General features: G+C 30.3%; 1 long non-coding RNA gene across 1 annotated transcript in view; it reads left to right on the forward strand.

Moving 5' to 3' along the window:
* The window catches only part of LOC143264407 (uncharacterized), a 46,157-nt gene extending 33,279 nt beyond the window's left edge, over window positions 1–12,878 (forward strand). The window contains exons 2-3 of the long non-coding RNA XR_013038136.1: window positions 11,303–11,517; window positions 12,435–12,878. This is a non-coding gene — a long non-coding RNA (uncharacterized LOC143264407). The remainder of the gene's footprint in view (window positions 1–11,302; window positions 11,518–12,434) is intronic.
* The last annotated feature ends 3,323 nt before the right edge of the window (window positions 12,879–16,201 follow it).

The raw sequence follows: 16,201 nt of genomic DNA on the forward strand, positions 1-16,201 counted from the left end.
GCAATGCGATTTGAATATATTGAAATTTGAAAATTTAGTAAATTATTTAGTAAATCCGAAAATTTTGGCATTTCAATTTAATTTGTAAGCTTAAATATTTCTTCATTTTATAGTTTGTAACTTTGAATATTTCTAAATTTGAAAATTTGACATTTATAGTGAATATAACAATTTTGTATTTGAAATTTAGTAAATTTAAAAATTTCTAAATTTTCAAATTTGAAAACTTTTGAATTTTTTAATTTGAAACAAAAAAATATGAGAATTTCAAAATTCTGAATTCCTCAGTATGTAAACTTGAAAATTTTAAAGTTTTCAGATTTCTTACTCTTGCAATTGGAACATTTCACAATTAAAAAATTTGGATACTTCTCAATTTCATAGTATGTATATTTTAAACTTAAAAAATTTAACTATTTAAGTATTCCACAATTAGAAATTGGAATATTTCACAGTTTGGTAGCACATAAACCCATAAATTTAAATATTTTTCAGTAAAAGTTTATATTTCATAATTCCAAAATTTTTAATTTTGCAAATTTAAATTTGAAAATTTGGAAATATACAAAAAATTTCTTAACCTGTTAATGTGAAGATTTCTGTATTTTTAACCGACTTTGAAAAAGGAGGAGATTACTCAATTCGATCAGTATATAAGTTTTTTTTTTTTTTTCCTATGTATGTTCGCCGATTACGCCTAGCTGGGTGGACCGATCGGAACGGAACCTTTTGCATCTGGTGGGTTCTGACTCCCCATTGGTACTATTATCAAAAAATTTTTCATTTTTTAATTGCAAAGTATTGTTATTGCGAAACAGCCGGCAACTTTTGAAATAAACTTTTCTCGATTTTAGTCCGCTTTTAATATCTTATCACGGACATGATTCTGAACAATTTTGTTCATATACAAATTTCGCGGAAAGCTTTAGTTTTCGAGATATTAGCGAAAAATTGTTGTTAACTTTGAAATCAACTTCGAACGATTTTAATGTCCTTCGAATATGTTGTTAAGTGCGTGGTTCTGGACAACTTTTTCCTCTTGCATAATTGACGGAAAACTTTTGTTTTCGAGATATTAGCGAAAATTATTGTTAATTTTTGAAACCAACTTCGAACGATTTTTATGTCCTTCTAATACGTTATTAGTGGCATGATTCTGAACGAGTTTTTCCTTATGCATAATTGACGGAAAACTTTAGTTTTCGTGATATTAGCGAAAAACTATTGTTATTAATATTAATGGAACGCCCCGTGCTATCCACGGGAAAGACAAGAAAGGGCAATTATATTGCACTGTACCAAAACACTAACTAAGCTTTGCCGCTTTGACACGCGACTTATGCAGCAAGATGAGTTCACGTTGACGTTGGTGTATTATTCCCATTGCTTGGTACAGTCTCCGTATCGTTCTAAAAATGCATCAATTTGATTTGTTAGAAAATTTGTTGCGCAGGATGGGCTATTATTTTACGTATACTTTGACCTTTGCGCAGTCCTAAACCGTAAGAGATACACATACGCAGTAAATTTTTGCAAAGAAAGTTAACAAAGAACAGATGGATGAAGCACCCTCAATCATGATGTAATTAGTTTGTACTTGTCACTGAAAGAGTGTCCCTTATTTCTTTTTTCTATGCATGTTCGCCGGTTTTTTCCTAGGTGGGTGGTGCGATCGGAACAAAGCCTTTCGCATCTTGTAGAGTCTGACTACTCATTGGTACCAATACCAAAAATTTTTTCATTTTTTAGTTGCAAAGGATTATTGTTGCAAAAAAAATTGAAAAACGAATATCCATGTTGTCTTTTACTTAATTATGTTCATGGCATTTACGCAAACAAAAAAAAGCCCGGACGAACTGTCTCACAGTATCCTATACAATTCTCCCCATTCCACTACAAAGCGTGAAATAAAATAATTTTAAGAAAAAAAATACGCCGACTTCGAAATGCACTAAAAAGTATAAAATAATTTCTATTTCTTAATGAAGTAATTTCTATTTCATTCAATCATACAATTACGTAACAGATATGAATGAAACCTATTTACTCGTTAGGTAGTATATGAAATACATTTCAACTTTTTCGGAGACGGCGCATATTTAAAAAAACCTCAGTAAACGTTGCTGCTAATAACTAGTTGATTGTGGTATGGCGTATTGGAAATTAATAAATCCTGAGAAAGAATACGAACCATTATAGATATATCTGGTAATATACGTAAATGTAACGACTGCATCTTCATTTCGCAACGTTTCTGATATAAATGAAATTGAATTGACTTCGTTCGCATGTGGAAGCCATGGATCTAAGAACCTATAAACGGAGCCCACGACGCGGAATTACCAAATTTGTGGCAGATGGGCTCTATTTTTATAGTATATGCGGCGATCGAGTCTTTCCGTCGCATACTCTATGAACCTAGATAGACCATTAGTTACGTTCTATACGCACTAACACCTACTTCACGGTGTACTGTCGAGTTATATGTATGTATAGAAAAAAAATAGCTATACAAGCTTTGCCTATGTTCGGCTGTCCAAAGGTTGACATGTTCAAGAAAATCTTTTAATTTTGCGCCGCCTCTGAAAAGGTTGAAATGTATTTAATACACTACCTAACGAGTAAATAGGTTTCATTCATATCTGTTACGTAATTGTATGATTGAATGAAATAGAAATTACTTCATTAGGAAATAGAAATTATTTTATGCTTTTTAGTGCACTTCGAAGTCGGCGTATTTTTTTGCTTAAAATTATTTTATTCAATATAAAAACTTAAGAGTTAGAGAATTTTTGAATTTTTTAATTTGAGAATTTCTATGTTTGTAAATCTGAAAATCGTAACATTTCAGAATTAGGAATTTGAATATTTTACAACTTGATAATATGTATATGTATTTCCAAATAAAAAAATTTTAATATTTGTATATTTCATCTACATTCCTAAACTTAAATATTTTACCATTTAACAATTTTTTACACTTCATAATTTGAAAATTTTTCATTTAGAACCCTGAAAGTTATTAAATTTGTAAATTAATAATTTCTCAATTTATGAATTTGAAAATTTGAAAATATTTTACCATTAAAGAATTTGGATACCTCTTTTGATCTGAAATTTAAAAATTAATTTTCCAAAATAAATGTTCTTCCAAATTAAATATTCTTAAATCTGAAGCTATATTTTTGCCTAACTTCTTGACATAGATTCGCCCTTCTGGTTGTACCTTGAGATCAGAAACACTTCGTCGGTCTACAGTTTCAAAACCATTAAGTAATATATTAACTCAGTAACATTTTATCTCTTTCCTCTTAAAATCGACGGTACCGAATGGAAATAGCCTCTTAAGGCTAATTAAAATTCCAGTACGCTAGTATGAACGATTACTAAGACATTCTTAACATTTCTGCACAGTTCCATCTGATGATTTAAAGTGTAAATTCCTCGATAAATAAAACAATGGCAAGAAAAGGAAGATGAGAAAGATCATTGAAGGGACTTCATTGAAACGAAATAAGGTAATACCTGTTGGCATTTGAATCGTGCGGTGAATTACATAATACAATAACTGGAAGAAGGTCTAAAGAGAGAAAGCGTATTAAGAAGTCGGTTACAAAGCCGATGCGTTTTAGTGCTAATTGAATATCAGTGAAATTCTTTCTACCACATTTTTACGGGATATTAATTCTTCCGGTGTTAAAGGTCAAGTCTAGTGATCGAATACTGTTCGCGCGATGGGCAAAATATTAACTATTTATAGCTGATTTCGAAGGTTGTAAATCTTCGTCGACCCATGGCGTTTCCACAACTTGTTACGGTAGTGGAATTATATGTAAAGTTAGTATTATAGAGTAGAATTGATAGAGTGGCTCAGAGTCCTCCACACTGGTGTGCCCAGGTCAATGAAGGATGTAGTTCATCATCCCACTGGTAGTAATGATTGTTGAAGTCGTTGATAGTAACAAAGTTAATGTAAGACTGACTGAAGTAAGTATATTCTAAGGAAGTTAATCTAAGACTGACTCGTCGCCTCTAAACAGCCAGAAAAGAAAGCAATGCAGGAAGTTCAGGACGTGAAGGCGTTACCAAAAAAGGCCAATCAGGACAGATTGTTATTTGTGAAAAATACTGATTGGTGAGATGGTTTAGCGAATGGGATTGTAAGATTTTTAGCCTTTATTCCAGGGTTGTGAATTACATTTTGTTAACAAAGTAACCCAAAGCAATTGAGTGATTTTGGTCCTTCAAAGGAAGTAATAAATGGGCATCATGTGTTTATCATCGGAGTTCGAGCACGTAGGTCCACTTTATTGGGGTGCACAGTTTAGGACCATGGAAATAAACTTCTTTAAGAAAAGGTATATTGGTGTTAGGAAAGTGTGCTTTTCTGGCCTGTTAGAAGGTTATTGTCAATAGTTAAGAACGTCAAGTTGTGGAGACGTTCATATGGTCTTAAATATCAGCTTAAAACTGCAAAGGTGAAACGCTTTTTGGGCTTGACAAAACACCCATAAATATTACGTTAATTATATTCCGAGTAACTCGGAACAAATACTCCGAGTATTATTTCTGTGGATTTCTGGGATCTCTGGTGGAAAATTGATAAGCTCGGTGATCCTTGTTTATGTTATGTTGTTTTGGTCAGGAGACACAAGGACAGATATTAGGTTATCAAACATGTGCAAAAATGAAACTTCGTAATTCTAGTGGTTTGAAGCCAAGAAGCAATATTTTGTCATAATCCTTTTTCAAAGATATTCTTTAAACTATACTTAAGAGTCGTATGGAACCAGATTTTGCAAATTTAATTTACAAACATTTTAAAAAATGCTTCTATGCACTATCGTTCCTTATAAAGTGCAAAATAAAATTGCAAAATCCGGCTATATTCGACTCTTAAGTATAAAGAGTATCTCTGAACAAGAATTACGACAAAATTGCATCTAAACTGAAAAATCCTAAAATTACCAAGTCGCATTTCTGCACAAGTTTGATAACCAAATATCTACGACCCTTTTCTCTCCTGACCAAAACATCATAAGGTAAACAAGGACCGCCAAAAATAAAACTCGGAAAACTCGATCACTAGACTTGACCCTTAAATACAGTAGATATTCATAAAACTCATTGTCAGTAACTCTCGGTTTCGATAACTTTTTATGTGTACTTAATTTAAAATGAAGTTGAAAAATAAACGAACAAATGACAGAACATGAACTGGTACACACATTAATTCTTTATCTTGATGGAAATCGAAGTAGATTTCAAGAAAAGCACTTTAACAAATTATGTAATTTATAATATGGACCTTATGAAGAGTCAATTTGACGAGTTTGGTAATTTCGTTTGGTAATCAACGTGTCAATACGTTATCTAGATCATTACCATGGGCATTAAAGAGAGCGTGGAAACAGATTGGTCGCATAGTTAATAAATGTAATATTGTTTATGTAAATAATGAAAACGAAATCGACACGATAATATAACAATGCAGGAAGAGAATGAATGAATAACTGACAAAGAAGTTGTGATAGATTGATTGACAGTACTGGAAAGTGATGTAATTGTTGGTATTACATTCGTAATACGTGTATGCAAAAGAGGATCGCCGCCCAGTGTTCAGCTGTTTAATGGCGATTTTATCATATCCCATGTTTTTGACGAGTTAGGTGCTACGCGATTCGTATTATTATTAATTATTCAGTGCATTTCTTTTACTCGTGTAGTTCTTTTTCTTTATCTACTGAACGCGATAAAAACTTCGTTCACATTAACTTCGCCGGCATTTTTCGCCAATTGATCCGAATTACGGATTGAATTATACGAGGTGTGACCCAAAAGAAACGAGACTCGGTGTGTATCTTGAAAAAACAATGGAATTGGCAGCAATTGTTTTTGTGGCATTATCCCACATACCTCCTCTATCCATGTTGCAAATTTCGATTGAGTCGGTCATACCATTTGGAAGTACTGCGTTATTTAAATAACGCAAAATAACGGAAAATAAATCGTGATGAAATATTGCATAACATTTTTGTTATGTCTTATGCTGTTGTCATTGACAACGTAAAAAAGTGCAAATATGTATAAAATAGATAAAACAACTTTGTTAAGGTACATTAATAAAGAAATGTAGTAATTCTAATGTAGAATAGATTGTTCGAAACATCGGAAAATTTTTAATGTTTATTTCGAGCCTGAGCTGTAGGAATGTATTCCACACTCTCCAAAAATATAACAAAGCTTTGTGTTCAAAGATACAAAAAAGAAAGTTGTTCGTCCATTTTTAGTTCTAAGATTGGCAATGGGAGTAGTTTAGGGACTTTTCATTTATTGGGTTCGATGCGTGCCGATTTTCGGCCATGCTTACGTGCGGTTCTTCCCACTTCCGTTGCGACCGTTACAGACGTAAGATGTGCAGTAGTAGCACTAAATTTTTTTTCCTTTAATTCATTATATTAGTTTGTATTCTTTTTGTATCATTATCATTTATATTATATACTTTTAAAATAGTTATGTGCTTTTTTTATTCCACGGAATTAACCCTGAACAAGAAATAAATATTAAACGTTACAATAAGATTTTTTATAAATGTATCAGTATGCATCAGAGAAGTATTAATTGGATCACAGTGACACAATTTGATAAATTTTGCTTTTATCAAATAAACGTTCCCCAATTTACTTTGCGCGTATTAACATTTCATTTACAGTTTATTTAAATGAAAATTCAAAATATATTTTAGTATGTTTACAGTGAAATTTGAAAAAAATTGCAAAAAATAAAAACTGCAAAATCTATCAGTTTGTTTCGATCTCCTCTACCTGTGACAGATAAAAAATGTTTTCAAAATTTAAAAATTATACACCGAAGTATTATATAGTGTTCGATAATAGCACAACTAAAAAAAAGTCAAAGAAACTATTCACATGACGCTAAAGTTGAAAATATATTTTAGCACTTTCTTTATTACATAATTAATCTGAGCAAAAGTTGTAAAAATTATGACCTGTAAAATATATTAATTTTATAGTTAAATAAAACTGCAAATTACATATCAACTTTGTTGTAAATGAGTAGATCGCCCACACACGAAGTATGTATTCTACTGACACCTTCACCGTTTCTTCTTTTGACACGTTCATCGCTATAAATTGTATACGTGTGTGTATCACGTAATGTCGTATTTAAAAGAAAACGTCATTTCTTATAAGATTGTTAACACAATTAATTTTTTATTGAATACTTTGAACGAATAAATATGCCACTCCATTCATCCACACACCTGCAGCACTAAAAATAAAAAATATGCAAACATTTCTATTATTTATTAATAAGATAATATGTAAACGCTTCTGAGTTATGTTCAGAAAGGGAGTGTGTTTTCCTTATAAAAAAAATTATGACTGAATTTAAAGAGCTCACATTTGGTTCTTTCTTTAAAGATTGTTTGCTTCCATCGATTAGTAATAAATGTCAAAACTTGATTTTAAATGTTTTATGAGCAGTGTAATCTGATATCCAAAAATTTGGAATTTATTTATAATTCTGTTAAATATAAACATTTATCCAAGCAGTAACAAAGCTGACTTTATAAGTTGATTTCATAAATATATAATTTATTTCACTGCAAAATTATATTATATAATATGTGTGCAACTCGCATTAAAATAATTTCAATAATTAAAGTTATTTTTCTAGTAATTGTTTATAATCGTCTTGAAACTCAATATTTATAATTATCAATTAACTCGAATAATGCATGATTTTTTATAAAACATGTATGTATCATAATATTTCAAGGGAATTTGAAATGTTTCATAATTTATTGATATCACTTTCTTATTTTATATACATATTTACAATTTTATATGAATTAGAAAGTAATGCACATGAAAATAATTACACGTGTATTGTATTATATTGTACAAATTCGTATGTAAGGAAGCTTTTGCCCTCATCAAAAGCCGCCGATTTTTGCGAAAATTTTACAAAATAGTGATACTAAACGTGTATACAAGTTCAATTACTTTCACTATTACAAAACAGGTTTAGAACCTAATTTATTGTAATTCATCAAATCATCTGCACAGGTTTTTAAATAAAAATCACCTGCACAGCTAACATATTACATTTGATGAACCTGCAGGTATAATTTTTTGATATAAGGTAGTGTGGAACTAAAAAAGTTTAATATAAGCATTTATAAAACATGAATCATCTTTGACATTTTTTGGTCTGATCACATAATCTGAAATCTTACCTCATATTAATTGATTCGCGAAAGTTGAGGCTATGCTAACGACACTTAAAGTTGCATCATTGTCCATCAATTTTTGAAATCATCCTACAAGCCACAGAAATTATTAGTCTCTGTAGTTTACGAGTAGCATAATAGTCCATCATCATTGGTTCAGACCGTACAGTCAACAGCAAATATGGCTTCCTTAGAGAATATGTGGAAACTAAAAGAGATCTTTCACTTGTTAATATTTCAGAATTTTATAATTAACTTCTGAATTTTTATGATTTCGTGACTTTACAATTTAGAATTTTGTGAATTTAGGGAAGTTTAGAAATTAAAGAATTTAAAGAAATTAAAGAAATTTTCCTTCAGAATTAGGAAAAACTGTAAAATTAGAAATTTAAAGCTTTGGAAAGCTTTTAACTCACGAAATTTGAAAATTTAAAAATTTAATATTTAGACACTTGAAAACGAGAAGATATAGAAAATTAGAAATCCAGAAATTTTGAACATTTGGAGATTTAAAAAAATTTAGAAATATGAAAAATGAGGAATTTAAGAAAATTATGAATTTGAATTATTCAAAGTATAGAAATTTGAAAATTTACTGATATAAAAAATGTTAGCATATGAAAATTGAAGAATTTGAGCATTAAAAGAGTTGGAAATTTTAAGATCCAAATGTGAAATTATTAAATTCAGAATGTTAATAAATTCTAGATTCGGAAGTAAAAAATTTGGAGAATATGAAATTTGGGAATTTCGGAAGTTCGGAAGTTAGGTAATTTGGGAGATTTAGGAATTTGAGAAATTTAGTACTTTGGAAAATTGAGAATTTAGGAATATGGAAATTCAGAAAATAGGAAAATGGGGAATTTGGGGAATTCGAAATTTGATAATTTGGATAATGCAGAAATTGGGTAATTAGGAATTTAAGAATTTAGGAATTTGGGAATTTGGGAATTTTGGAATTTGGGAATTTGGGAATTCAAATATTTTAGACATTGAAAATTTAGAAAGTTGAAAAATTGGCGGTATATATATAATTCAAAAATTTTAAAAATATGGAGTTTGGAAACCAGAGAAATTCGAGAAACCGAAAACTTAGAATTGGTAAATTGCGAAATTGGAAATTTCAAAATTTGAATATTTATAAACTTCTAAGTTTGTAAATATAGAGATCTATAAATTTGAAGATGTATAAATTTGTAAATCTATACATTTGAGACCTTAATAATTTAGAGATTTGCAAATATCTAAGACGAAAATTTGAAATTTTGTATGTGACCAAGTCTACATAAATATTTCTCCTTATCCAAAGGTCGCCTACGCTGCATCCGAGTGTACAACCTCAACCTCCATCTTATTACCGATCCACCTGTAAATAATGATTTTGTAGTTATCGATAAAGGTGTATGTGCAGACGCGAATTATTCGCTTGTGTCGGTGCTAGTTCATCTGCCGACAACGTGGTGGCATTTAACCGATCCGTGCCATCGTGTTCGCCGATTTTCTTACGCAAGAAGCGCCTTTAACCAGCGGCGACGACAACGACGTCGGCGACGAAGAAGACGATGACTACGTCGAGATCTCTACGCGGTCCAGCCTGGATTCTTGCGAAATTCTTCTCTTATATGCGAGTTCCTTGTTGAAAAGTCTTCTTTCTTTCTTTCTTTGGCACTTTGTTGCTTTCAATGGAACCCGCTTGTTAATTTAATGATAGCTGCTTTAAATTTATAAGGGACTTCGCGCACAAAGGGATCGTGTTTCTCTTTCGGCATACCAAGGTGGATCTTTTCACCATGACCCCTTTGTTTTTCCTTGTGTTACATTACTTTTTGCTATATCTATACTTGAAGCTGAGATTGTTATTAGAAATTGTGTAGCTAATGAACAGACTATTAGGCACTATAAAATTTGTAATAATACTATTAGAAATTGTAAAACTAATGAACATAATATTAGACACTATAAAGTTAGTTATAATACTATCAGAAATTGTGAAGCTCTTGAGAATATTACTAGATATTCAGATAATGAAAATACTGGAAAACCGTGCTAACTTGAAGTATTTACTGAAGAACAAGTCGACTGCCCTAGAGAAAAAAGAGAAAATCTACAAATTTTATTACTGTTTGTAGGATGAGTTATACTAATTCTAGACGCACACAATTTTAGTAAGATTTCATAAAAATTCTTGATGTGGTATCTTTATAGATTAAATCTAGTAATAAATTATCGATTCTATATCAAACTAAATTGTATCTGAATTTTTTTTTCAATTATGCTAAATTGTGATATGTAGTTTCAGCATAATAATAAATACAATATTACAGAATGTTTAATGTGCAGTGTAACAATTAAAGAAAACGATAATAACGCAACTTAATTAAATAAAATTATAATATAATTAAAAATAATCTGCTTCTATATACATATATGTAGTATTTACTCCGTGAGCTCTCAATGCAATCTGCTGTCATTCGTTTCCTTGTTACTCAAACTTTCAAAACCGCCATATCCGCTTGTTACGGATTCATATTTTGTCACATTCATATCTTCCATATTCACGCCTTTAATCACGTTCTTCTGTTTATTTTTAGAAATGTACTTCTTTCATCTCTGTCCTTGCATCATTTTGTAGGTCATAATCATACCCACATATGAATGTATCTTGACACACTTTCATACAGCACTAAAAAATGCATAGTATTTCATTTAAAAAACTGAAGGACCATTTCTCGAAAAATAATGCAAAATATAAGAGATCATCACATTGCCACTAAAATATGATACGTCTTTTTGAAACCCTTAGTGTATACAAAAGAAACACTTTTACATTTTAAAATCGTTTAAAGTTACTGCATACATCTTGTATATACTCGTTGTTTTAAATTTTAAATATATTTTTCTTAAACTTGTCTCCAATTAGATGAAGGTTAAGTTGTAACCCTATTATTCTGCCAAATTTCAACGAAATTGAGGAGGATTACATCAGTGGCTTCTCTTTGTTATCTGCACCCGATCAGACTTTCGTGAACAAAGGGATCCTTGCAGGATCCTTCGAAGACCTTGGTGTGGAAAGGGTTAACATCGAAGGCTCGTTACTGTATACCTGTAGTTCGATTACAGGATTCGACGAAGTTTCACGGTTCCAAGAGCTAGTGAAATTTTCTGGGAACCGAAACGAAAGATCGTGCACGTGGTTTTTTGAAACTGAATTCTTAAAGGCTTGCGTATGAACCTGTTGTCACGGAGATTGTTTCGACTTGGTGGGTGTCAAAATTATCTTTTACTGATCGACTTAAAAGGTTGTTGATGTAGCTTTCTCTTGAGTGATATTTAAAGAAGTACACTGTTTAGGGTTTTAGAGCATTAAGGAATGTTACGAAAAGCCGATACTTCAACGAATAGTTGAACAGTAAAATTCAAATCTCAGTTTCGGATAACTGAGCTCAGATAATTCTAATACTTCGGTGCCTAATTTATTCAGCCTCATCAACTATCTGAGAGATATCATTTCAATATAAATATGAATGTAAGTTTCTTAAAGTGTATATATCAAAGGAAAATTTGTCATTACTGTACAACTGGTAGCCTTGCAAATAAAAATGATGAAAATTAAAAAATATGTTTAGGTATAGTTCTTCACATATTAATGATCGTAATACATTGAAAATTGCTACAAGACTTCCTTATAGACACGTGGGATTAAGAGAAGCCATAAATTATCCAATTAATATGATTTACAATACTTGACAGTAATTTGTATTTCTGAATCTGAATTATACAATTCATTTTGAATTGAATCAAATTATATTGCAAAAATGGGAGGTATACGGTTACGATATCTTCCTTTTTTTGTCAGCACTATTAAAAAGTTTTATTTGAACTGTCAGTTCAGTGACTTGATAATATTCATTTTATGTTCCTATTTATAGAACCAAAAAATTGTGGATGTTTTTGTATTACTACAAAAAAGTAATATAATATTCCGTTTGACGTATCAATATCGTTTTACATAATCTCATGTTATAACATGTAATGATTAAAAAGCACTTAATTCGTAAAAATTATTTACGATAGACGTCGATTTGACGTTAAATTACGTACGAATTCGCAACAGTCGATGAATTACGATCTAAAAACTTTCTAGGAATGACTTTCTAAAGACGCGTTTGCTTTTCAGGAAACGAATTTCTGAATGACAAGGCCACAAGAATTCTGCTTTTGAGTTTCCATCGAACACGTCGCGGCTTAACAAAGGTTGCTTAAAAATGGCGTCGGGACGCAGCATTTGTCTTCACCTTTGTGTCTCCGCCATTTTAAATGATAATAGCTTTAAAAACTCTCATAACAATACTTATGTGACCATGCATTTCTAGAAACTGAAAAAGGAGTAAAAAATTCGGACAACTGAAAATCTTAAGAGCGTTTAAACAATGCTTAAGTCTTTCAGGAAAGCTGATGTACGCGTATGTCTTCATGCAAGTGTCAAGGTCAAGTGGCATACTTTTAGCTCACTATTGATGACCTAAAGTAATTGCAGCTAACATGGAGCAATGCAGTCAAAAAACGTATCGGTGACTATATCAAATATTTTGTCCTAAATAAAAAAAGAATTATGTCAATATCTGAGCTTTAGCTGATTGTTGAATTATTTATAGTTATATAACTTCTCAATTTTCTAATTTCTTAATTTTCAAGTTCTCAAATTTTCTAACTCTAGTTTTCTAATTTTCAAATATTCTAATTTTATAATATTTTCTAGTTTTTGTATTTTTAAATGACTAATTTACTAAATTTTGGAACTTGAAATTTCTACATTTCTAATTATCCAAATTTAAAAATTTGTAATTTTATGAATTTGATATTTCTAAGTTTCTAAATTTCTAAATTTCTAAATTGCTAAGTTTCTAAATTCTTAGATTTCTAAATTTCTGTACTTCTAAATATATAAGCATATAAATATCTAAATTTGCAAATTTGTAAGGTTTTAACTTTCTAAATTCTCAACTTATCAAATATCTAAATTACCAAATTTCTAAATAATATTTTTAAATTTAAAAGTATGAAATCTTCATGTATATTCTATACTTCACCACTACGCACGCAGTATTCTTCGAAATTCAAAATTGAATTATAAACAGAAAAGAAAGAATGATTTTTTCAAAATGAAGGAAAAACGAGCACCCATCCACTCGGTGAAAAGGCACCTTAAGATGAATCGTCGAATCAGAATAGGTCACATGATCTAACCTGTAAAGAAGACGACATCGTTTCGTCTTCGGATGAAAGTAAGTTATTCGGTATACCAACTGCTGACATGGACGAAACTTTCCTTCTAATCCGATTACTATTTACCTAATCCTGGACCAGACGAAGCAGGAAGACGACAAGTTTGATCGTCATAGTTTAATGCTGATACCCATCGCGACAATCAGCTCGTTAAAAATATTTACATAAGCAAACGTAACATCTGTTGCAGGAACCGCAAGATCATTAGCAAAGATATCGATGATGGATTCAAATTAGCAACAGATCCGACAAAATAATTAATTTCATGTATTTTAGCACTGGTTTGGTACTTCCTTTCTTATGAAAATCTAATCTATTACTTTTTATAAGTAAAACTTTATTTTCAGGGACCTTTAGGGACATGGAGAGTCTAGGGAGAACCAATGGAAATTTCATACAGAATGGAAGGAGAATCTAAGGTGAATCTAGAGAGATCCTTAGGAGAACGTAGGGAAAACAGGAAGAATCTAAGGAGAACTTAGAGAGAGCGTAGAAGAACATATCATTATATTTAAATGTTTATAATGTAATATAATAACATATATAATATAATACACTTTAACATGTTATATTCAATATAATATAAGTATTAACATATTTAAATGATTATAGAGTATGTTATTCAGGAGAATTCATAGATAAATAAAATATGCAATAGACCTAACAATAATACAAGTATAACAACCACAATTATACTAATATATAACGTAACATATATTACTATAAATATGATATTGTATTTAAAAGAATATAATACAGTTATTATCATGTTTAAATATTTATAATGCATGTTAGTGGAGACAATTCATAGAATAAATATACAATAAGTGTAACAATAATAATTATTCAATAGCTTTTTACACTTAATTATTCTATGAATTCTTCTGAATAATATGCAATATAAATATTTAAAGCTGTCGATAATGTACTATGTAATACAATTAACATGTTATATATGATATATTATACAACATAATATCTTATAATATCATATGTATATCATACTTATAATATTATACTTAATACAACATAATAAAATTTTGGTCATATTTAAATATTTATAATACTTGTTATTTAGGACAATTCATAAAACAGTTAACTATGAAAAGCTACCGAAGAACTTTTAATATTTTTAGGATAATATATACTTGAAAATAAAAATTTCTATTTCTTTCCATAACCATACTGCTTTAGAGCTGATTTTTAATTTGACACAATTTAAACGAAAGCATCGAATATTATATAGTTTATGGCACGAGTACATGTCTGTACTACGTTAAATATTTTACTAACTGTTTAAAGTTTTTGTCCTCTAACCGAAAGAGGATCCTCCTCCGCTTCGTGCACAATCGATTATACAATAACGTCGCGCCTCACGATGAACCTGGTAAAAAAGGAAAAGTCACGACCCGTGGCAGATGCACGAGCTTGTACAAACTCAAATGGTTATCTAATGTCGTGCCACCTATATTTACGGTGAGCAGAAGATACCGTGAGTTGGGGAAGCCCCAAACGAAACCTGATCAACGGAAATTTCACTGAAAGTATGCACGATCGGAATTGATGAGGATAGAAATCGATCATGATTGATTTCGGTATCGATTTCGAAGCGGAATTTTTTTGCCAAGGAAACATCAATGTATACAGGGTGAAAGACTTGAAACAGATCCATTAAATACTTAGAATGGTATGGGTGATGGGAAAATATGTGTGAAGATTAAATTTGTTTAGAATGAGAAGTGAGTAAAGTGAGAAGCAAATTGGGATTTTGTAGAAAAGTTTAATTATTTGGAAATTTGGGAATTTAAGAGACTGGGGTACTTGAGAATTTGGAAATGAGGAAATTTGGGAATTTGGAATTTGGACGTTTGCGAATTCGAAAATTTGGTAATTTAACAATCGGAGTATTGGTCGATTGTACATTTAGTAATCTGGAAATTGGTTGTTTGCAAATTTGGAAATTTAGAATTTTGAAATTTTAGAAATTTAGTAATTTGGAAATTTGGAAATTTGGAAATTTGGAAATCTGGAAATCTGGAAATTTGACAATTTGACAATTTGACAATTTAGAAAATTTGTGAATTTGACAATTTGAAATCGTGAAAAGTCAAAAGTATACTAATTTGAAAATTTAGAAATATGGACGTTTTTAGGTTTGGACATTTAATAATGTGACAATTAAGATCTGGAAATTGGACGATTTAATTTAAAAAATTTGTGAAATTAACAAATTGAAATATTCGAAATTGAGGGGTGTGCAAGTATAAAATTTTGAAAATTTAGAAATTTGGAAAGACAACTTGGAAATTAAAAATTTTTACAACTATCAAGTTTAGATAAATATTTATCTCATCCAAAAGAAGTTTACGTTGATTCCGACTGTACATTCGAGTTCAAATTTGAATTTTTAGAATTTTTAATATTTTCACATTTGAAACTTTAGGATTGAAAGATTTTGAAATTTGGAGATTTAAAAAGAATTGAAATTTAGAGCTTTGAGAATTAGGAAATTAGAGAATATAGGAATGTGAAATTATGATTTATTTGTTTTTACATAACGCAAAATTATAATACAAAATTTGAGCCCTATTTAAATGAATATAGCAATAGAATATTAGAAACTAATAATATAGTGTCCATGGACATAAATAAATATAA

The sequence above is a fragment of the Megachile rotundata genome, chromosome 4 (assembly GCF_050947335.1).
Source record: "Megachile rotundata isolate GNS110a chromosome 4, iyMegRotu1, whole genome shotgun sequence".
In the NCBI taxonomy this organism is placed as follows: Eukaryota; Metazoa; Arthropoda; class Insecta; order Hymenoptera; family Megachilidae; genus Megachile; species Megachile rotundata.